Genomic DNA, 23,784 nt, shown 5'->3' on the forward strand with positions numbered 1-23,784 from the left:
ATACCAATATCTTATATTAAGCTCATTTCATAGGTCAAAGTAACATTTGTAATCCATTCTTAGGCATTATATTTCATATGCATTTTTGAACACATAATTGGATTTTAAAATTGAGTTAAATTGAAGAGACAGGCACTAGGAAATTCTTATTCTATCTCTATATCTGCATGCCTCAATGACAAAAATTACTAAACACTTTTTCTTTCTGTGAATTGCTTCTCAACTGCCTCTATAAAGTGATAGAGAGACACAGACAGACATAATGGAAGCCACAATCTCATGTCTCATCTGGGACCTTGCACAACCAGTCACTCTCTTTCTCTTTCATCTTCAATCTCTCACTTCTTTATCGGCCACTTATGAAAATGTGTAATACAAACTACTTCTAACCCTCATTTTTTCTTCAAAACATCACTGTTTTCTTCCATTTCTTCACTAATAAAGCATATGGCATGGGTGTATATTTTCTCACTTCTCATTACCTCCTTAAACCAACCCATTTATTTGACTCATCTGAAAATGTTTCTTAATAAATTACTAATAACTATTTGCTTGATGTATCTAACATGCCTGAGTTAAATTTAAATTTAATGTTATATAAATAGTGAAGTGAGAATGTGATCTACACTTTGACCTGATAATGGCTGCTCTGTGAAAAATGATCTATTAGGGAAAGGAGCAAGACTAGGAGCAAGGCAACTAATGAGGAGACTTGTAGTATCACAGGAGTGAGTGATAGTATCTTTCACTTGGGTATTAGGATATTATTATTATTTAAAAATTAGATTTATGTTGTATTTTGAAAAATGTATAGACATGATTTACTAATAGACTGGATGAAGAGTATGAGACAAAAGGGAAAATCAAGGTTTTTTTTTTTCAGAAATGTATGTGTAAATGTTAAACTGACTAGATATAAGTGAAATGCAGGAGTAAGGCAGTAAAAATGTAGACACGGAGTCACTAAACAAAAATATATTAAGAAATGAGACTGAACTTACCTAAGGGGAGGTTGCAATAGGTTTGGCAAGATGCACGTCATCACTATTTTTGATAAGCCTTGTTTTAGGAGAGAAAATAAGATAAAGCTCAATTAGAGTTGATTAAGAAGATTATGAGAAGAGAGAAGTTGGTGACAGCAAGATATATAGGTAGAAATAAGTGTATGATAGATAAGGTTTTTGTTCTATTGAAGGAAGGAAGGACATAAAAAGTGAATAAATACTTTTAAATTGTGGTAAATGCTATTAAGAAAAGAAAACATAGTGGAAAATAACTGAAGAAAATTAGCATTTTGTGATGGGAGCATTGACGAAGAAGTGACATTTCAGCTGGCAACGGATTGGGCAAGAAAGTGGAGACCTGGGCCATATGTTTCTTTGGTTACTCTGCCAGCTATTTTCTGTGTATTCCTGGGAATAATTTTAAGCATGCCCAAGATTCTGGGGATCAGCATTTTGATTGGGAAGGATCAACATACTTGCTTAAATCAGCCTTGCCTAAATTTAAGAAGAAAATCTTTAATTTTTTTTCTCACATTACTACTAGAATAACATCGATTTGGAAAATCATTATGGTAATTTATTTTCCTCTTAAATATTAAAGCATTTAAAAGAAAAATAGCATCACCACTAAAGACAGAAATTATTTTAATTTTATAGGAAGAAAGATCAAGGAGCATCTCCAGTTCAAATGATAAAAATAGGGTTTGATATTTGCAAGGACACAGCATATTATTAAGTTAGGATACTACTTGCTTTTACAAAGGAAAAAAATGCTTTATTTAAAAACACAATAAGTGGGAGCTGAAGAATGGCTATTCATGGACAAAGAGGTGGCAACAATAGACACTGGGGACTTCTAAAGGGGGATGGAGGGAGGCAAATAAGATTGAAAAACTAAGAATTTGGTACTATACTCAGCATCCGGGTGATGGGATCAATCATACTCAAATCTTGGCATTATGCAATATACCCAGATGAAAAACCTGGGCTTATACCCCCTGAATCTAAACTAAAATGTAAAATTATGTATTTTAAAATAACATACGAAAATCTGATCATTTTAGTCGATTCCTATGGCAGCCTTAATCTGACTGTTTCTCAGGTATATGATAACTGTTACAGGGTTGACAAATTTTAGGCTATTTTAATTGGAAAGGAAGAACATAAGTACAATGATGCATCCATACACTTGAGATTTTAGCATATTCACTGATCCTTGATTATAAAAATCCTGAAAATGAATTCCTTTGTAGTTAGTACAATTACAATAAATTTCAATTAACATATGCTTGTGTGAATAAAACTGTATATCTAATTAAATGAATATCTCTTTATGACTATCATCTATCTATCTATCTATCTATCTATCTATCTATCTATCTATCTATCTATCTATCTATCTATCTTTCCATCCATCCATCTATCTGTCATCTACCAAGAAAGGGGCTGAATGATGGATTCACTTTCAATGAGAAATAAAAGCTCAGGAGCATAAGCTGTTTTGTGAACAGACTTTTGTATAAAGAGTGACCTCTTTAAGGAGGTCCCATTGTTCTGGCACTTTGAAAAATGGAATTTACAATAATAGAAGATATTTAGCACAGCAATTCGGCCTGAAAATAACCAAATAAATTGTGCAATTAAAAATAAAAATTCCAAGCTAGAGGAGGGCAGTGCTGCCTAGTGAGTTTCACCTAGACTATACTCAGTCAGGGAGAAATGGTACATCCTAAAAGGAAATTGATGTTATTCAGAATTGGAGACAGACACCGAGCAACCAAATGAAAAAAAAAAAGTGCACATTTCATTTGAGAATTAAAATCATTCTACAGTGGAACAAATTCTTAAAAGATGACTTCACGGCATTATTAATGTATGTAATTAGTTTTAGTACTCAGAAAAAACATATATATTTCTTCTCTTATGATAAGGCCAAATTGGGTTAAATGAAACATATTTAGATTACACAGAAAGACATAGTTCTGGAGAATTAATAAGTGCAATTGATTATGTTGTGGGAAGATTATGAATTGATTTCTCTGGTGCTAAAGTAGACTAAATTGTCACCTGGCAGGAGTAGTTTGATGTAGCATAGAGATATAGAACAAAGAACCTCTTAAAAGTCTTAAAGTTCTATACTCAAAGATTCTCCCAAAATATATGATTATTTTTGTAGTACGTGTTTTAAAAGAATCAATTCTGAAATAATTCATAACAAAAGAATTTGATGCTTTATCTAAGCTCTTTGATATAAGTAAAGGTAAGAATCCCCCAGATTGTCATTTATAATCCATGTTATTAAAAATGTTACTTTTTGTCAAATGTTTTCTCAATGGTCCATAAAATTAAGATATGTCATAATTGAAATGTCTATTAAAAAGCTTTGCTTTAGAGTAATATTATCACTTATATGTCAGCATTAAGCAAAACAAAATGAAACACACTCACAAATATATTTACTACTTTATAAAGCATTGCTTGTCATTTGATCATTTTTTATTTTGTTTTGTGATTCTGAAAGATTTAGGAAACTCTATATGTCAATCCCAGGGCAATTTAGTTTCAAAAAGACTTTGGCATCTACTAAGACATTTTAAGTCTAAACATTGATTATGGATATTTTATCAGCAAGTAAAATTAATAAGCATCTTATAAAAATAAAAATAGCAAATCTGATTCTTTCCTGTGAATCAAAATGTGTCTCTGTGTGTGTGTGTGTGTGTGTGTATGTGTGTTTATCTTCATATAACAGGACTGGGTTTTACATTCACTACTTTTGAATTGGCGGAATAGTCTTATCTCCATTAGTTTATTTCCAATCTCACCCAAAAGTAGGTGCTGGAGTATTTCACTTCTTAACTCCCTATTCCAGTGTTCTTACCCAATTTGCATATTAGAAATCATAAGGAGGCTTTTAAGATATACTGATGTCTTGTCCCCACTCCCGACCCATTACAACAAAGTCCTTCTAGCAAAGGGGTGTTGAGGTCTGAGTATTGGTGTTTTTATCTTATTACCATGTGTGTCTGATGTGCATCCAGGGTTGAGACATATGTGACCGTCCAGGGCAATTATAGCCTTTGGACAGATGCACTGCCATCACGTGGCAGCTTGTTAGAAACACTGAATCTCAGACTGCACTCCAGGCCTATGAAATAAGAATTTGCATTTCTACAATATCTTCCCGTAATGCATGCACAATAAGGCTTGAGGAGCACTCAATGAGATATGAGCATCTGGGGCATTGCAAAGAAGGGTTTATCGATTTGGTATAATAAGGCAGAGCTCAACAAGTGTATCAATTCTATTAAATAAGCATGGAGGCATGTAAGGTCCTGGGTAAGGTGAAGCTCTCCACATATGACAAGGAGAGGGAGTGCAATTTTCTCTCCGTTCTGTAGACTATGTGCACTGTGGACATGAGGGCCTCTCATGCAGTCTCATCAGGATATTAAAAATAGTTTTTGCTCTGGCAGAGACTGACCAACTGCTGGAGGTCAACTTTGCACACCTTTATGTGCACATCCTGTGAGATGAGCACTGCTCAGCCCTCCTGAAGTAAGCCCGTTTCTCACTGACAGCGCTAGAAACCCCAGTGGAGACTACCTGGTCCGGATCATCTGAGTCTTTCCCCAATCTCTTACCCCTTTATTTTTGTCTAAATAAATTCTGTCTTCCTTCCTCTCAATTTCAGCCCTTTTAATCTTAAAATCTATTTTTTCCCACAAAATGCGCACCTGTTCTAAACAAAAGCTGTGGTTTTCAAACCATTGTCTCTATTATGAATTTGAAATATTGCTTAGAATCTCAAAAGCAGAATATAGTTTTTTTCCTCTGTGTAATCTTTCAGTAAAGTTTTACATTTTCTCTGATTAAATAGATGCCTTAAACTTAATGAAAGCAGGGAGGCACTGAAAATAACTTTGAGAGAACTGGTAGAGCCACATATTACAAATGAATGGATATCTCCAGGTAGTTTTAATTTGAATATTAGTTTTTAGACCTTCTATTTCTTTTCAATTGATGCTTTGATGTAAAGAATCTTTATATTTCTTTTTAACTCTAAGAGACAACAATTTTGTTGATATTATTGACTCAGTGCCTATTTTTCTTTCCCTATGAGGGAAAGTAAAAACAATATAATTTGGATCAAATTGTTAATAGTATACATGAATGTTACTTACAGGACTTCATGCACTCACCACTAAAAAAGGATGCATTTTCCTAGCATGTTATCCATGATCTCCAAGAGTTGCTTCCTAATAGGCTGATTTCATGATCAGAATTTATTACAGTACATTAGAATGATGTCTTTTTCCTCAGTAGTATGGCAGCTAACTGGTATAGGAAAACCATAATACATAATATAGCATATGATTATCTAGTAGTATCTTCTCAAGGTACATATGGCTAAAATCAAATGAGATTTAATTTTACTCTAGCTCAGAGCACACAGATATTCAGGACCAGCATCATTTCATAATATCATTTGAAATGAAAACCAGTGTTAAGCTGTGTCTACATAAAGAACTATTATTAAAAAATGGCATCTTCTGTCTAAACAAAGGCATATGTTTATATAAAATTTGATTTATATTAACAAAGTAAACAGAATAAGTCATGGATCATTTAAGGAACAATAACACTGAGTATATTAGTCAAGGATTATATGGTATTACCAAACACCTCCCAGCCTTCAAATCTGCTGATTTGGGTTGGTTAGAATTTTTCTACATCCAGATACTTAGAGATCCAAGTTTCCTTGATCTTGAGATGCCACCACACCATCTCAATGCATGATGTTCAACTGTGCCAAGGTAGAGGAATCAGATTCATCATGCAAGCTTATAAAAGAGAGAGAAAAATGAATGCCTCTGTTTTCTTATATGAAGGCAGTAAGGAGAATTCAGTGCTTCTATAAAAAAATCAGAGTATAAATCACAAGTTTACATATGTGCTTGAAAGTATGTATATAGATCTAGATATATAGTATATACATGTTGCATCTATATATACACACGCTTATATATAGAATGTATTTAGGTCGTGCTTATATTCCATTATTTTATAACAACTAAGTACCTTCATTCCTTTAATTACTAATATGTATTAGTACCCACTATAGGCCAGGACATAGTTGTTATATCACATAAGTGATTTGATCATCGATACATTATTTAAGCATGTCTTATAAAAACAGGCTCAGATCTATAATGCCTAGATGTATTTCTACTTGTATTTGTGTTACAATAACTTATCTGTTGGAACATATTGTATGAGTGGACCATTACGTTGTTGCTTCTAACATCCTATTTCTTTTTTTGTGTGAATATTTCTGAGGGAACTATTAGAAACATATATAAATAGATGCTAAAGAATTACTAGAGTAATTCAACACACTCCTGCTTCACCAACTCTATTTGAATCTTTTTATATTTGTTGTTTACAACAACTCTGGGTAAAATGTAAATTTTCCCACAGGTTCTTAAAATAGATGTATTTTAAAAAATTCTCAGGAGGAACATATGAGTTGAATAACAAGAAGTTTTCCTTTTATAAAGCCTCTTAGAATATTTTTTTCTTGGGGCAATTCAAACAGACTAAATAATTTTGACACAAATAAGAGCTGCTTAAATTGTAATTTTAAAAGAAGTCTTGAAATAGGTATGTCTCCTCTTGAGAAGAATTGATGTGCATGTAGTATGAAAACTCATTCCCAAAAGATAATTGGAGCATTTTTCTTTCATCTGTGAGGTGATTCTTAATAAGCAAAAAGTGTTCTAATTTTAAAAAGGAGGGAAATAAAAAGAAAAATAAAACCCAAGTTAACTCAAAAAGTTAATGGTGGAATGAACTAACAGCAAATGGGGCACTTTAGGAATGTTTTCTTCTTTTAAAATATATCTTCTTATAGCTTCTGAAATTAGTATTTATGTACTCTAAAAGCTATAACATAGCTTGTAAGTGATATCAGCAAGTTCTTAAACACATTACAAAACTTTAAACAATGCAACTTCCTTGGCTTAAGGAGAAAAAGAATAAAAACTGTATGTCTTAGTCCACCTGCGTTTCCATCAAAACTATCATACACTGAGCGGTTTAAACAACACAAATTTGTTTCTTCACAATTCTGGAGGCTAGAAGTCCAAGAATAAGGTGCCAGTATGGTCAGGCTATAGCTTGTAGATGACTGCCTTCTCGCTGTATCCTCGTACAGCAGTGAGAGAAACAGGAGACAGCAAACTCTCTGGTGTCTTTTTTTTTGCACAAGTACACCAATCCTATCATGAGGGCTCTGCTTTCATGACCTCATCTAAACCTAATTAGCTCTCAAGGCCCCATCTCCAGATAGCATCTCTTGTGTGGTTAAGATTACCTAACTGGAAATGTCCATAATTTTGTCATTTCAAGAATGTTAAATAGGCCAGGCATGGTGGCTCATGCCTGTAATCCCAGCACTTTGGGAGGCCGAGGCAGGAGGGTCGCCTGAGCCCAGAGTTCTAGACCAGCCTGGGTGACATAGCTAGATCTCATCTCTCCTAAAAATACAAAAATTAGCTGGACATAGTGGCATGGGCTTGTAGTCCAAGCTACTCCAGAGGCTGATGTGGGAGGATCACTTGAGCCAGAAAGGCAGAGGTTGCAGTGGGCCCTGAATGTGCCACTGCACTCTAGCCTGGGCAGCAAAGCAATACTCTGCCAAAAAAATAAACAAAACAAAACCCAAATTTAAAAAGAATGTTAAATAAAATTATACAGTACATAAGATTTGGGCATTGTCTTTTTTCACTTGGAATAATTTTCTCACAGTTTGTTCAGGTTATCACACGTCAATAATTCCATGTATTTACTACTAAGCAGTGTTTCATGGTGTCTATGCATAATAGTTTATATAACAAGTAATCCATGGAAGGACATAGGTCATTTTCAACTTTTATTTGTTTTAAATAAAGCTTCTGTAAACATTAGCGTACAAGTATTTGTGTAAATGTATGTGTTCATCTCTCCGGGATACTCAGGAATGCAATTATGGGTCATATGGCAGTGGCATGTTTAGTCATGTAAAAAACTACCATCCTGTTTTCCAGACTGGCTGTACCATTTTATATTTCTATCAGCAATATAGGAGTAATCTGCTTTCTCTGCATCCTGATCATTATTTGCTGCTGTCAACGTTTTTTAATTTAATTTTTATCACTCGTATGTGTATTTAGTGATATCTCATGGTTGATTTAATTTGTGTTTCCCTAATGGCTAACATTATTGAATACCTTTTTATGTACTTATTTTCCATTGATATGTCCTCTTCAGTAAAATTTCTGTCCATGTCTTCTGCCCATTTTCTAATTGGATTGTTTACTTTTTTAATGTTGAATTTCAGTCTGTTGTATAGTCTATATTTCAGTCCTTTATTTTATATGTGATTTGCAAATATTTTCTCCTGGTCCACAGCTTGTCTTTCCACCTTTTAAATAAGGTATTTTTTAGAGAAAAAAGTTTTAATTTTGATGTATCCAATTTGTTAACTCTTTTTTTCTGTGTCATGTTTACTCTCATCAAGTATAAGAATTCCCTGCTCAGCTAGAGATCCTGAAGATAATATCCCTTGTGGTCTCTAAAAGCTTTGTAGTTTTACATTGTACATTTAAGTCTGTAATACGTTTGAGTTAATTTTTGTATGAGGTATAAGGTTTAGATGTTTAGATTGAGGTTCAGTTGTTGGTCTATGAATAACCAATTGCTCTAGCACCCTTTGTTGAAACGGTTATTCTTCCTTCATTTAATTACTTTTGACCTTTGTGAAAAAGCAGTAGAAGAAATACAATACTTCTATATGAATCTACCAAAATACATATTGCATCTATTTGTAGAAAACAGCCAAACACTGATGAGAAATATCATAGGAGGATAAAATAAGTGAGGAAGATACTTGGTGTTTGTGAATTGAAAGAATCAATATTATTTAAATGTCAGTTCTTCTCAATTTGCAGAATAGTTTCACCACAATCCCAATCCAGATTCCAGCAAGCTACTCTGTAGATGTTGACAATAATTCTAAAGTTTATATGAAAAAAAGAAAACAAATAAAATGTAGTACATATACACAATGGAGTACTATTTAGCCATGAAGAGTGAGATGTTGTCATTTTAAACAAAATGGATGGAACTAGAAGACATTATGTTAAGTGAAATAAGACAGGCACAGAAAGACAAACTGAACATTCTCACTCATTTGTGGGAGCTAAAAATTAAAACAATTGAACCCATTGAAATAAAGAGTAGAATGATGGTTACCAGAGGCTGGGAAGAGTAGTGAGGGATAGAGTGGAGATGGCTAATGTATACAAAAACATAGATAGAATGAGTAAGATCCAGTATTTGATAGCACAATAGGATGATTACAGTAAACAATACTTTACTGTACATTTTAAAATAAGAAAAACGTATAATTAGAATGTTTATAATGTAAAGAAGTGAAGAATGTTTGAGGGGAAGAATACCCCATTTACCCTGATGTGATTATTACACATTATATGCCTGTGTCAAAACATCTCACATGCACTGTGTCATGAGGACATAACTTGTACTTTCTCCAGGGTTTTATGGCACAGGAAATGACAACAACTGGCGACTTGAGTTAGATGCTTGAATCACATGATTTATTAATTACTATAACCAACTGCCATTTCTCAGCACAGGCAAAAACACAATCAAAGGGGGTTATTAAGGGCCAGCCTCATCACGGCAGTTAAAATCATTCAATCCAAGTTCCATTCAACATTCAGGTGTACCCTTGGAGGATCAAACAACCTCCAGTCTGTCCATCCTGGTCTTGTTGGATGTCAGAGTGAATGAGCAGAGGGCCTCCACACAGCTAGCTCTTGCTGCTAAGCATGCAGCAAGGGGCATAGAGATTGATCAGGGATTTGCCACAGACAACTGGTCGTGAAGTCCTTCTTTTCTGTGCTTCATCCTTAAGTGTAGTCCTGAGTCCTTCTTCCTGATTGGTTATGCCCGTGGTAATCCCTTGTTGTTTTGATCCATTTGTTTGCCAAAGTCCAAAATCAAAACATTTTGCAATGTCCACGACTGCTTACCAAACTTGTTTATCAAAATCCAAAGTCCCAGATACGTTTGGCAACATCTGTGTCAACATCTTTCTATTTTATCTTGTTTTACATGTCCTGACTATTTGATCAACACATGCTTACACTTTTATCTTTTTTTACCATGTCTTGACCTTTGTCAAAACATGTTCACAATGTTATTATACCTTATACTCCTAACACACCACAAATATATACACCTACTACATACCCATAAAATTAAAATTTAAAAATAAATTTAAAAAATTCTCCCCCAAAAACAAAAGAACTGGAATAGCTAAAAAAAAAAAAAAAAAAAAAAAAAAAAGCTTGAGAAGAACAAAATTTAAGGACTCATACTATCCAATTTCAAGACTTACTATAAAGCTACAGAATTAGAAGCTGCAGAATATTAGTAGAAAAGTAGACACATAAATCAATGGAATAGAGATGTAATAGAGACCCCAGACATGAAGCTGCACAAATATAGTCAAGTAGTTTTTAACAAAGTCACAGAAGCAATTCAATGAAGGAAGGATAGTTTTTTTCAATAAAGGATGCTAAAGCAATTAGACTTCTGTGTGGAAAAAAAAAGAATCTAGCCTGATCTTATAAATTACACAAAAATTAACTTGAAATAGACTGTAGGCTTAAATTTAAAATCCAAAACTAGAAAATTCTAAGAAAAAAATAAAAATAAGTAAAAATTGGTGTGATAATGAGTTTGGCAATTAGTTGCTGGATTCAACATCAAAAACAAAATTCATGAAAGAAAAAAATAACTGATAGTTTATCAATTTTAAAACTTATCTGGGAATGACATTGTGAAGAGTATCAATAGATGAGGCCCAATATCAGAGAATATATTTGGGAAACTCATAAGGACATGTATAAAAAATAAAGAAGTCCTAAAACTTAACAATAACAAAACAAAGCACCTAAGAAAAAACTGGGCAAAAGCTCTGAACAGACACATCACTAGAGAAGAAACACAGGTAGAAATAATCACCATCGTATATCATTAAGATACTGCAAATTTGAATAAAATTAGGTTTTACTACACACCTACTATAATGGTTAAAATCCAAAAAACTGACAATGCTGGTGAGGATGTAAAGCAATAGGAATACTGCTCATTTGTTGCCCTTGGGGACGCATAATTGTACAGCCACTTTGGAAGGAAGTTTGGCAGATTCTCACAAAGCTAAACATAGTCTCACTATAAAATGTAGCATTCATGCTCCTAGGTAATTACTCAACTGATTTAAAAACTTATCTCCAAACAAAACTTTGCTTGCAAATGTTTATAACATATAGTTTAGCCATAATTTCCACAAACTAGAAGTAACCTAGATGTTCTTTATAGGTGAATTCATAAACTATGGCATATCCATCCATGTGACAGAGGAGGCAGTTAGAGGCCAGTTATGTAGATAGAGAGGGAGGGTCTTGGGAGTGGAAAAACACGTTGGGACCACACCTGCATTGCCCATGTAGATAATGGGAAGAAATTTGATTAAGAACTTCCTCTTATGCCAGGATGTTTGCTCAGAAGGGATTGTCCCAACTTAGGTGCAGGTGAAATAAATCAACCTAAATATCTTTAACTGGACCCAGCTCATTATAATATCATTAACATGACATCAGCATTGTGGCTTTAGCGCCCCTGTAGGTTTCACTTATGCACTCATGGATAATAACCAAGATGTAGACACTATGGCCAACCCCAGGCATGCACAGATGCAACACCCCAGGAGGGAACTTTACCTTTCCCATTTGGGAAGAACCCACAGAAGACTTCCTTGTTCTTGCTACATGAGAAAAAAAAAACAGAACTCAGGCCCATTTCCAGTGACCCACTTCAGGTCCCTGTCTTTGCTGAGAGCTTTCCTTTCGCTTAAGAAATCCTACTCTGCCTTACTCACTCTCCAGTGTCTACATGCCTCTTCTCAGTAATGGGACAGGAACTTAGACCTAGCTGAACTAAGAAAACTGTAATACATGAAATATTATTAAGTGCTTTAAAAATGAGTACTCAAGCCACCAAAAGACGTGGATGAATTTTAAATGCAATATGCCTATCTAAACAGGCTGCATACTATATGACTTCAATTATATGGCATTATGAAAAAGGCAAAACTATAGTTACTGTAAACATATTAGTGGTTGTCATGGGTTCAGATGGGGAAGGGTTGGATGAGTGAAGCAGAGGGTATCACTAAGGGTAGTGAACCTGGTGTTTGTGACATTGTAATGGTGGATATATATCACTGTGCATTAGTCCAAACTCATAGAGCTTTCTAGGATAATGAGTGAACTTTAATGTATACAGATGAATGTCAGATTACTTAGGAGGTCAGGGGATCATAGGATGGAATGTAGAATATGATGAAAGACATTCATTGTACTACAAATGCTTGAAACAATCTACTGAGAATGATGGGGAATAAGATACTGGCCTGCATAATTTTGGAAATGAATAGAGTCTATAAGACTAAAGGCAAATAAATGAATCAATATAAATGAAACCAATCAGAGATCCAAAATGTTAAGTGTCTCAGGTCAGACACTTAAGAAAGTTAGAAGTCATCACTCTCATCTTCACAAGAAAAAAGAGCTAAAACTTTAATGTCTTCAACTTTTCTTAAATCCATCAAAGGCAAGCTGCTGTCCTTCAAATTAGAGACATAGGCAACTACAGAGAATCACAGCTTTTTGGAAAAGAAGCCCAGGAGCAGGAACCTATTGCTACAGCTAGCTCTGGGATAGGGAAACGTAAACAGTAATCATTGAATCGCTGGCAGCTCAATGTGCACAACTTTGAGACTTAAGAACTAGAGGGAGAGCCGCCTTGTGCGGGGACCCACATTTTCATAAGTTTCACCCCCAGAAGTCCCAGCAAATTCTCAGGGCAAAGATCTGAGGAAATTCCCTGGCAGGGGAAGAAGAAAAGTAACCATTTAAAAATATAACCAGAGGATTCTGTTCTCCTTAACAAAAGCCCTCCCTCAAGTCACACTATTTACCAGAACCTAACCGCTGTGGGTTTTACAGGAGCCTGACATGGGGGAATGGGAATACTTAATTCCAGTTCCTTCCTGAGGGGAAAAGCACTAGCAAGAATTTGTGAAGCTCACAGCCCTGGGTCACAGGCTCACTAAAAGATCGCAATCTAATCATAGGACAATAGAAAACTTTCTCTCCCCCCATACCTTACCACCACATCAATAGGACTCCTGCATAATAATAGGCAATTACAATGGAGAGAACTGAAAACTTAAAGCGTTATTTAAGAAGGAGGATCTAAAGAAACACAAAGAAAAGAAAAGAAACAAAAATAATGACAACAGAATAAATTTTAGCCTCTGAAACTTACAGCTATAGAAAACAGTAAACACGCCTAAATCATCACACCAATTTTTACTTATGTTTATTTTTTTCTTAGAAGTTTCTAGTTTTGGATTTTAAATTTACACCTACAATCCATTTCAAGTTAAGAATTATATAAGAAAAAAAAGAGGTCAAATATTAATCACATGAGAAATAAAAGAGGAACCATCACTCCTGAATCTGTGGATATTAAAAGGGATATTATGAGCAACTTTATGCCTACAAATTTGATAATTTAGATGAAATGGACCAATTTTTTAAAAGAAACAATCTCACAATTTTCAGATTTCACAAAAGAAGAAATATATAAAATGAATATATCTGTACTTCTTAAATAAATTGAGTCAATAACTTTTCAAATCAGAAAGTACTAGGCCCAGATGGACTCACCAGTATATTCCACAAAACATTTAAGGAGGAAATCAGGGCATTGCTTTACAATGTCTTCCAGATAATAGAAGCAGAAGGAATACTTCCTGATTCATTGTATTGGGTTAGCATAAGCCTAATACTAAATGAGAGAAATATTACAATAAAGAAAACCATAGACCAATATCCATCATGAACCTAAATGTGAAAAACCTCAACAAAATATTACCAAATAAAATCTAACAATATATAAAAATATTTATATACCATGTCTTAGTAGGATTCATTCCATGTAGGGAAAACTGAATCAACATTCAAAAATAAGTCAATGTAATCCATTACATCAACAAGCTAAAAAAGAAAAAAAATGTTTTATCATATCAATAAGTACAGAAAACATGTTCGATACAACCCAACATTCATTCATTATAAAAAAAACTCAGCAAACTAGGAATAGGGGGAACTTTATTAATGTAATACAGACTGTCTCCAAAAGATAACTACAGCTAACATCATACTTAATGGTGAGAGGCTAGATGCTTTTCCAAGATCAGGAACAAAACAAAGATGTTGCCTCTTACCATTTCTATCAACATCTTACCAGAAGTCTTAGTTAATGCAACAAGCCAATAAAAGTAATTAAAATTGCATACAGATGGGAAAAGAAGAAATGAAAATGTATTTTTTTGCAGATTACATAATTGTCTTTGTGGAAAATCACAAAGATTCAACAACAATGACAAACTCCTAGAACTAATAGGCAATTATAGTAAGTTTGTAGGCTATAAGGCTAATACATGTATACCTTGTTTTATTTCACTTTGCTTCATTATGATTCATGGATATTGTATTTGTTACAAATTAAAGATTAGTAGCAACCCTGCATTGAGCAAGTCTATCATTGTCATTTTTCCAACAGCATGTGCTCACTTCATGTCTCTGTATCACATTTTAGAAATTCTCACAATATTTCAAACTTTTTCATTATGATTATATCTTTTAAGCTTATCTGCAATTAGTGATTTTTGATGCTACTATTGTAGTTGTTTTGGGTCTCCATGAATCATCCTCATATAAGATGGAGAACTTAATAAAAAATGCTATGTGTGTTCCAACTGGTTCACCAATGACTGGTCCCCCATCTCTGTCCCTCTCCTTGGGCGTCCCTGTTCCCTAAGCTATAGCAATATCAAAATTAGGTAAATTAACACTACAATGACCTCTACATATTCAAGTGACAGGAAGAATCACACATCTCTCACTTTATTCTAAAAGCTAGAAATTATTAATCTTAGTGAGGAAGGCATGTCAAAAGCTGAGATAAGCCTAAAGCTAGGCCTCTTGCATCAGTTAGCCAAGCTGTAAATGCAAAAGAAATGTTCTTCAATAAAATTAAAAGCACTTCTCCAGTGAACACTTGAATGATAAGAAAGCAAAATAGCCTTATTGCTGATACGGAGCAAGTTGTAGTGGCCTGGATAAAGGATCAAACCAAGCACAACTTTTTTATAGGCCAAAGACTAATCTAGAATAAGGCCCCTTCAGTTCTATGAAGGCTGAAAGGGGTAATAGACGCACAAAAGTTTGAAACTAATAGATGTTGTTTCATAAGGTTTAAGAAAAGAAGCCATCTCCATAAAATAAAAGTGCAATGTGAAGCAGCAAGTGTTGACATAGAAGCTTCAGCAAGTTATCCAGAAGATCGAGCTAAGATAGTTGATAAAGGGTGCTACACTAAACAACAGATTTTCAGTGTAGATGAAACAGTCTTATACTGAAAGAAGATTCCATCTAAGACTTTCACAGCTAGAGAGGAGAAGTCAATGACTGGCTTCAAAGCTTCAAAGGACAGGCTGACTCAATTGTTAGGGGCTAATGCAGCTGGTGACATTAAGTTGAAGCCAATACACATTTATCATTTTAAAAATCCTAGGGTCCTTATCAATGATGCTAAATCTACTCTGCCTGTGCTCCATAAATTAAATAACAAAGCCTGGATGACAGCACATCTGTTTACACCATGATTTACTGAATATTTCTAGCCCAGTGTTGAGACCTACTACTCAGAGGAAAAGATTGCTTTTAAAATATTACTACTCATTGACAATAAACCTAGTCAGTGAAGGGGTTTGATGGAGATGTACAAGGCTCATAGTGTTTTCATGCCTGCCAACATAAAATCCATTGTGCAGTGCATGAATCACAGAGTAATTTTGACTTTCAAGCCTTATTATTTAAGAAAATTTTATAGAGCTGTTTTTCCATAAATAGTAATTTCTCTATTGCATCTGGGCAAAGTAAATTGAAAACTTTCTAGAAACAATTTGCCATTACAGATGCCATTAAGAATATCCATGAATCATTAGAAGGGGTCAAAATATCAACATTAATATTAACGATTGTTTGAAATGAGTTGATTTCAAGCCTCATGGATGACTTTGAGGTGTTTATGACTTTGGTGGAAGAAATAATTGTAGATATAGTAGAAATAGCAAGAGAACTAGAAGTAGAAGTGGCAATTAGAAGATTGAATTGCTGAAATCTTATGAGAAAATTGGAATCAATGAGGAGTTGTTACTTATAGATGTCAAGAAAAGGTTGTTTCTTGCAATGGAATATATTCCTGGTGAAAATGCTGTGTGAATACGTTTGAAATCTCAACAAAGGGTTTAGAAAAGTATATCAACTTAATTGATAAAGTAGCAGCAAGGTTTTGGAGTATTGACTTAAATTATCAAAGAAGTTCTACTGTTAATTAAATGCTATCAAACAGCATCATATGTTACAGAGAAGCCTTTCATGAAAGGAAGAGTCAATTGATATGGGAAACTTCAGTGTTGTCTGACTTTAAGAAATTGGCACAGCCACTGCAAACTTTAGCAGGCACAACTCTAATCAGTCAGCAGCCATCAACTTTGAGGCAAGACCCTCCACTAAAAAAAGAATACGACGCACTGAAGGCTCAAATGATTGTTACACATTTTTAGCAATAAAGTATATTTTAAATAAGGCCTGCACATTATTTTGAGATATAATAGTATTGCACACTTAAACCACAGTATAGTATAAATATAAGTTTTATACACACCGAGAAACAAACAATTTGTGACTTTCTTTATTGCATTTCCCTTTATTGCCTTGGTGAAGAACCAGAACTGCAATATCTCTGAGGTATGGGTACATACATAAGTCAATTGCTTTCCTATACACCAGCAATGAACAACTAGAATTTGAAATTAAATACACAAGAATTACAATAGCACCCTGAAATAAAATACTTAGTGTGGTATAGAAAAACAAATATGCAGAATATCTATGTGAAAAAAACAAAACTCTGACGAAAGAAATCTAAGATCTAAACAACTGGAGTTAAATTCCATATTCATGACTAGAAAAAGTCAATATGGTTAAGATTGTTCATACTTCTCAATTAGATGTATTGATTCAATGAAAATCCAATGAAAAGTTTAGCATGTTATTTAGTGGATACCTAAAATGTATTACAAAATTCATATGGAGAGGAAGGAAAACAAAGTTGGAAGACTTAGATACAGTAATTCAAAAATTACTATTAAACTATGTTAATCAAGACTGTGTTATTGTTAAAAGATATATGGAACAATAAAGGGCCCACACAATATACCTGTCACCTTTCACAAAATTAACTTGATATACAACACAGACCTACATGTACAATTCAAAACAATAAAACTCCTAGAAGACAACATAAGAGAAAGTCTAAGTGATGTTGTGTTTCACAATGCCTTTTTAGATACAGCACCAAAAGCAAGATCTATGAAAAGAAAAATAAATTGGTAGGTTTTACTTAATATTAATAGCTTGTGCTGTGCAAAAGACACTGTAAAGAGAATTTTTTAAAAGCTGCAGACTGGGATAAAATATTTGCAAAACACATATCTGAAAAATGCTTCACATCCAAAACACAGGAAGAAATCTTAAAACTCAACAAGAATTCTGATGAAAAAATGGGTAAAAGATTTTAGACAGATGGCTCACAAAAAAAGATATACAGATGATGTCTTTGTTTAGTCTTATTGTAAAGAAATACCTGAATCTGGGTGATTCATTTTTTTTAAAAAAAGATTTATTTGGGTCATGATTCTGATTTTAGATTGAACATCTGCATCTGGTGAAGGCCTTAGGCTGCTTCCAATTATGGTTGAAGATGAAGGGAAGCCACTGTGTGCAGGGATCACATGGCAAGAAAGAAACCAAGAGTGAGAAGGGAGAAGTGCTAGCCTCTTTTCAACAGCAAGCTCTGTTAGGAATTATTAAAGTAAGAACTCACTCACCCCTGAGGGAGGGAATTAATCTATTCATAAGAGATCCATCCCCAAGAACCAAACACCTACAGTTACACCCTACCTCCCAACACCTCCACATTGGAGATTAAATTTCAACATGAGATTCATGAGGGACAAACAAACAATAGCAGATGGCAAATAAGCATATAAAAAGATGCTCAGCATTATATGTTATTAGGGGATTGAGAATTCAAACAACTGTGAGATACCACTGTACACCTGTTAGAATAGATAAAATTTGATACAGTGATGATGACAAATGCTGGTGGGAATATGGAGCAACAAGAACTCTCATTTCTGCTGGAACTGCAAAATGGTACAGCTACTTTGGAAGAGAGTTTGGCCATTTTTATAACACTAAACATAGTTTTACCATACAAATCCAGCAATCACACTCCTTGGTATTTATCGAAATGAGTTTAAAACTCATATCCACACAAAAACCTGCACACATATGTTTATAGTAGCTTTATTCATAATTTCCAAAACTTGGAAACAGCCAGATGTCCTTCAGTGGATAAGTGGATGAACAAACCATGATACATTCATACAGTGGAATATTATTCAGCCATGAAAATAAAAGATCTATCAAGCAATGAAGACATGCAGGAACTTGGAATGCATATTGTTAATTGGAAGATGCCAGTCTAAAAAGGGTACATACTGTATTATTCAACTATTTGATAATCTGTAAAAAGCAGACTGTGGAGACAGAAAAAACTCTGTGGTTGTGGATTCAAGATGTTTAAAGCACAGAGGAAAGAAATAATAGGAGCACAAGGGATTTTTAGACAGTGAAATTATTCTGTATATTATTGTCATGGTACATTGATGTCATCAATTTGTCAAAACTCATAGAATGTTCAGCACCAAGAGTAAACGATAATGTAAACTATGGATTTTAGTTAATAATAATGTATTCAATGCTGGTTCATCAAGTATAACAGCTGTATTGTACTAATGCAAGTCATTAACAATGGAAGAAACTAAGTGTGGAGGGAGAGAGGGAATATGTAAACTCTGTTCTTTTAGTTTTCTGTAAACATAAAACTGCTCTAAAAGTCTGTTAATTTAAAACATTTTAAAAAGCATGCAACTATACACAAGTCCCATAATCTAGTTGATAAAGTTGCTTTCGCTGGTGTATAAAATAACAATTCTGGAATTATGCATGTATACCATAAATAAAAAATTAAGTGTGTTGATGGCAGGTGGCAAAAAACAGATTTCTTATTCTTGGAATAGGAGGTTACAGAGATTCAAGGGGAAGATGCTAGAATAATTTATGTGGTAATGTATCGGATCTGGCAACATCAGTATGAACTCATGTTTACCATAATATAGATAGATATTAAATTGATGCAAAAGTAAGTGCAGTTTTTGCCATTAAGTTGCGGTTTTTGCCATTATAATGGCAAAAACTGCAGTTACTTTCACACCTGCTTAATAGAGTGAGAGCGAGTGAGAGAATTACATATGAAAATATTTATAAGTACATGCATGTAAATCAATTATCACATACACCTGTATTTTCTTTTGCTCTAAACTAAGAGGGTCAAGAATCAAGGACACTCCAATAACAGTGTCCCTAGCACTCAGAATTTGGTTCCATTCTTCAAGAAAAGGGGCCAGAGCTCCTTGAAGAAATGACTAATTCTAGGACGAGGGCCTAGAACACCTTTTGTTTTCAAAAAGTAAGGAAGTGTTCAATAACCACACCCTGCCACACGCACTACAATTTTGATTAGAAATTTTTAAAAAATTAACTTATATGCATTTTTTTAGAGAAATATTAAGGAGAGATCAATAAAAGAATATGACATAGAATAAATAACTTATGCAGTGAAAAATTTCATGAGGGAAGTGGAATGGAAATAAAAGTTAATTTTTAAGTGTAAATTACTTTAATTAACATTAAAAAAGCTTACTCGACTATTTTAAATGAATGCTGAAAGCCGTATGATATTTAGATTTTATTCATCAGCTTTAAAAGCAAAAACAACTTAATGTTTAAGTTTACAAAAACTTGAAAAATTGCATTACTTGGAACTTCATAAACCTATAATGAAACAAATTTTATTTTAACTTAGTAAATGTGAGGAGGTACACAATTTTCAAATGCGATTTAGAGAAAAATTAGAAAACCTGTTTGCGGCCACACTGCTCTAGAGAATCCCAAATAAATTTTTTCCTAAATCCTTGTGGTGCCATAAACCTAACTTGGATTAATTTTTTGCAAGCAAATAATTTGGGCTCTGGTTTTATTCCAATCACTATTTCCCCCTCCTCTCAGAATAGTATTCCCCCTCCTTAGAAGAATATTACAAAGCATTTTATATTTACAATGAATTCCCATGACCAACCCACCTGTAAGAGAGGAAGATGGTGTGAATGATGGGGTGGTAGCATGGGACAGATGATGTAGAGAAATAAAGCTCAGTTTATCCTGCCAAAACTCACTGTTTTGCTTATGTAGTATTTATAATATTGGGGTCATGGATAATCTAGTTTTACATTATATCTTTCTGATATCAAATGTGCTGAGGTAAAAAGAAGAGGCGTACACATGGCCAGGAGTAATTTGAGTTACCAGAGGAAGGATGGACCTGTAACTGACAGAGTGAGGATTGTGCTCCAGAAAACATAGTTTCAAAGCAACAGACAGGGATTGATAAGGGGTAAGTGTAAGAATGAACTCAAGACAGCAGCAGAATTGATCCATAAGTTATTTGAATGTTTCAGAATATTATTCCAAGCTAATTTATTGTGGGTTCAATGACTTTGCGGCTTAAGTAGGTATAAAGGTATAAAGTAAGGCCATAGTAGTATGAAAAGAGTTAGCAGCAGGAAAAGAGTGCCGAGGAATGCAGGAAGCCTAAAAAGCTGAAATAACTACGTGTACCAACAAGGCAAGGGCTCTGAGGTAAGGGGGCTTTGCATGGCCTCAGAGAAGTTGAGGTGCCTTTAGAGTTTACACAGCCTACTTCTTTGGGTAAGCAGAACCAAGAAAAAATGAGATCAGCTCTAACTATATTTCATTCTCTATATAATTAGAGAAAACTCATTGATGTCATAACTGAGGTTTAATGTTGAAAATTATCTTTTAAACATTTTTTCATACAACATAAAATATTTTCCAAAACATTATTTATGTTATCTACTTGATATATTTTATTTAGGTATCCTTTATTTAACTGTTTCTTTTATTTGGGTTGCACATATGGGTTATTTCCACATTTTGAATATTATAAATAATGCTATGAAAAATCATTCATTTTTCTCTTTAATAAATATTTAAGTGCCTTCCTATGTACCAGGCATTATTATAGTCTCATGGGGTAAAATGATAGGTTTAAAAAAGAGCTTTTTAAACTTGATTAGAATGTTTAACTTAAATACATTATTTTCTAGAGTCTTTATTTTATTTGTATAGCGTTTACACTTCCCAGAATTAAATGTGTTTCATGAATGTAGTCCATGAATTAAATAACCTCAGTCATTTATTAATAGCCTCAATTATTAAAAGTATTAGAATTTTGTTTGACAAGTATTTTCCAAACTAATTTTTTGGTTTATTGTTGTCTTTTACTTTTTTATTTTTAGATTTTCAAAAGCATTTTAAATATTTACATGGTCAAATACACTGACCATTTTACTTTGTGATTTATCACATTTCTATTACTCTTAAAAATTTTTTTAATCTAAGACCCATTAATCAATATATATATTTTCTGTTTTATAAGTTATTGGTTACTTGACTTTTTTCAGTCTGACATTTATCTAATATTAAAATTTGAAGTAATGTATAAAATAAGGCTTTACTTAATTTTATATTTGTTTCAGCCAGTTTCCCTGACATTTTTTGCTAAATAATGTAGTGTTAACATTCTTATTTTCTTCCTTGACTCTCATCTATTTCATGAATTTATTTATTGATTTTCCCAACATCACTGTACTGCAAAGCATTTTTGTTGTTTTTAAAAGATTTTAATTTCTGGCAATTCTTTTTAACACACAGCAATTGTCACATTTTCTTTTTAGATATTATTTTTTATCACAATATTTACAAAGAGATGATTGCATTCAGTAGCATTCATAGAAATACCTTAGCGGATATTTTTCCAATTTTACAAATATTATAATGAATAATAATGTTCAATCTTTACAAAAATTGTGAAGAAAAAACTACCTTCAGACACAGGAGGTGGGTTTCTAATTTTACGACATTTTTGTGAGGAATTTGGCAGCTGCCATCAAATTAAAACTGTGTTCATAAACCTACAGGAGGACTATACAAAAATTCTGTAAAATATTCAGAATATATATTTCAAGGAAAATTTAAGGATAATAACAGAATGTATAATTCCATGATGTAATAAGTATCTACCTATCTGTGTAAACATATATGTAAAAATAATCTGGGAGGATACACACTATTTGGTGAATAATGATTACCTGCTAGTGGGTGACAGTGGGAAGGAAGGGTCAGAAATTATTTGAAATAAAAAAGAAATAAAAATAAATACCTTTTTGTGGTAGGCAGAAAAACAGCTCTCCAAAGATGTCTACATGAAAATCCTGACTCTGCGAATGTATTACTTTACACAGCAAAAGGAATTTGGCAGCTGTGATTTAATTGAAGATCATGAGATGGAAAGATTATTATCTGTGTGCATCTAACATAATCACAAAGGTCGTTTTAATGTGAAAGAGGAAGACAGGAGAGTCAGAGGGTCAGAGAAGATGTGAATACAGAAGCAGAGGTCACAACGACATGAGAAAGGCACATCTGGCTTTGAAGATAGAGGGGCGATGTGCCGAGGAATGCAGGAAGCCTAAAAAGCTGAAATAAGCAAGAAGTGGATTCTTTCCTACTGCTGCCACAAGGAACACACCCCTGCAGACACCTTGATTTTTGCCCCATAATACTCTTTTTAGATTTCTGACTCATAGAAATATAAGATAATAAATTTGCTTTGTTGTAAGCCACTAAGTTAGTGGTAAACGGTAAGTTTGTAAAGCAATAAGAGATGAACAGACATTTAAGAATATTATTTTAAGTCTATGCAGACTTTTCCCAAGAATATTTATGCAATGGGATTATATTCTAGTTTTATAACAGTTAATTTATATAGCAATATATCATAAATGTCTCTTCAAATTAATACATGCACATCTATGGTAATAACTATGAATTACTATGTAGTATATTTTATGTATATATTATAGTTATTAATCAGTCTGAAATCGTGAGGCCTTTAGTTTTCTTCTTATATTTTTGCTAATATATAAAGTGTTTGGGAAAATATTTTTATATATGAAACTGTATCAATCTATGGTTTTTTAACTTGTATTTTCAAATCTAATATTATTATTTAGTATAACATAAATTATTTTGATGGGAAACTCATATTTTCAATGTTTTAGGTATATAACTAGTTTGCCTTCCAAAAAAGGCAAATTAATTGCACCAATTATTAACTAGCCCCATCAGTTTATAAGATAGGTGGGAGAAGGGTCTGCCATTTTTAGTTATAATCTAAAACCCCCAAAAAACAGAACAGTAGTTTTTTTCTAAAAATCAGATTTCTCACAGAATGAAATAAATTA

At 33.5% G+C, this 23,784-nt stretch overlaps 1 long non-coding RNA gene across 1 annotated transcript in view; it reads right to left on the bottom strand.

Annotated features, from left to right (window-relative positions):
• Positions 1–1,001: 1,001 nt before the first annotated feature.
• The window catches only part of LOC129532114 (uncharacterized), a 68,922-nt gene continuing 46,139 nt past the window's right edge, over positions 1,002–23,784 (bottom strand). The window contains exon 4 of the long non-coding RNA XR_008677735.1: positions 1,002–1,059. This is a non-coding gene — a long non-coding RNA (uncharacterized lncRNA). The remainder of the gene's footprint in view (positions 1,060–23,784) is intronic.

This window comes from Gorilla gorilla, chromosome 11 (assembly GCF_029281585.2).
Source record: "Gorilla gorilla gorilla isolate KB3781 chromosome 11, NHGRI_mGorGor1-v2.1_pri, whole genome shotgun sequence".
Classification (NCBI taxonomy): Eukaryota; Metazoa; Chordata; class Mammalia; order Primates; family Hominidae; genus Gorilla; species Gorilla gorilla.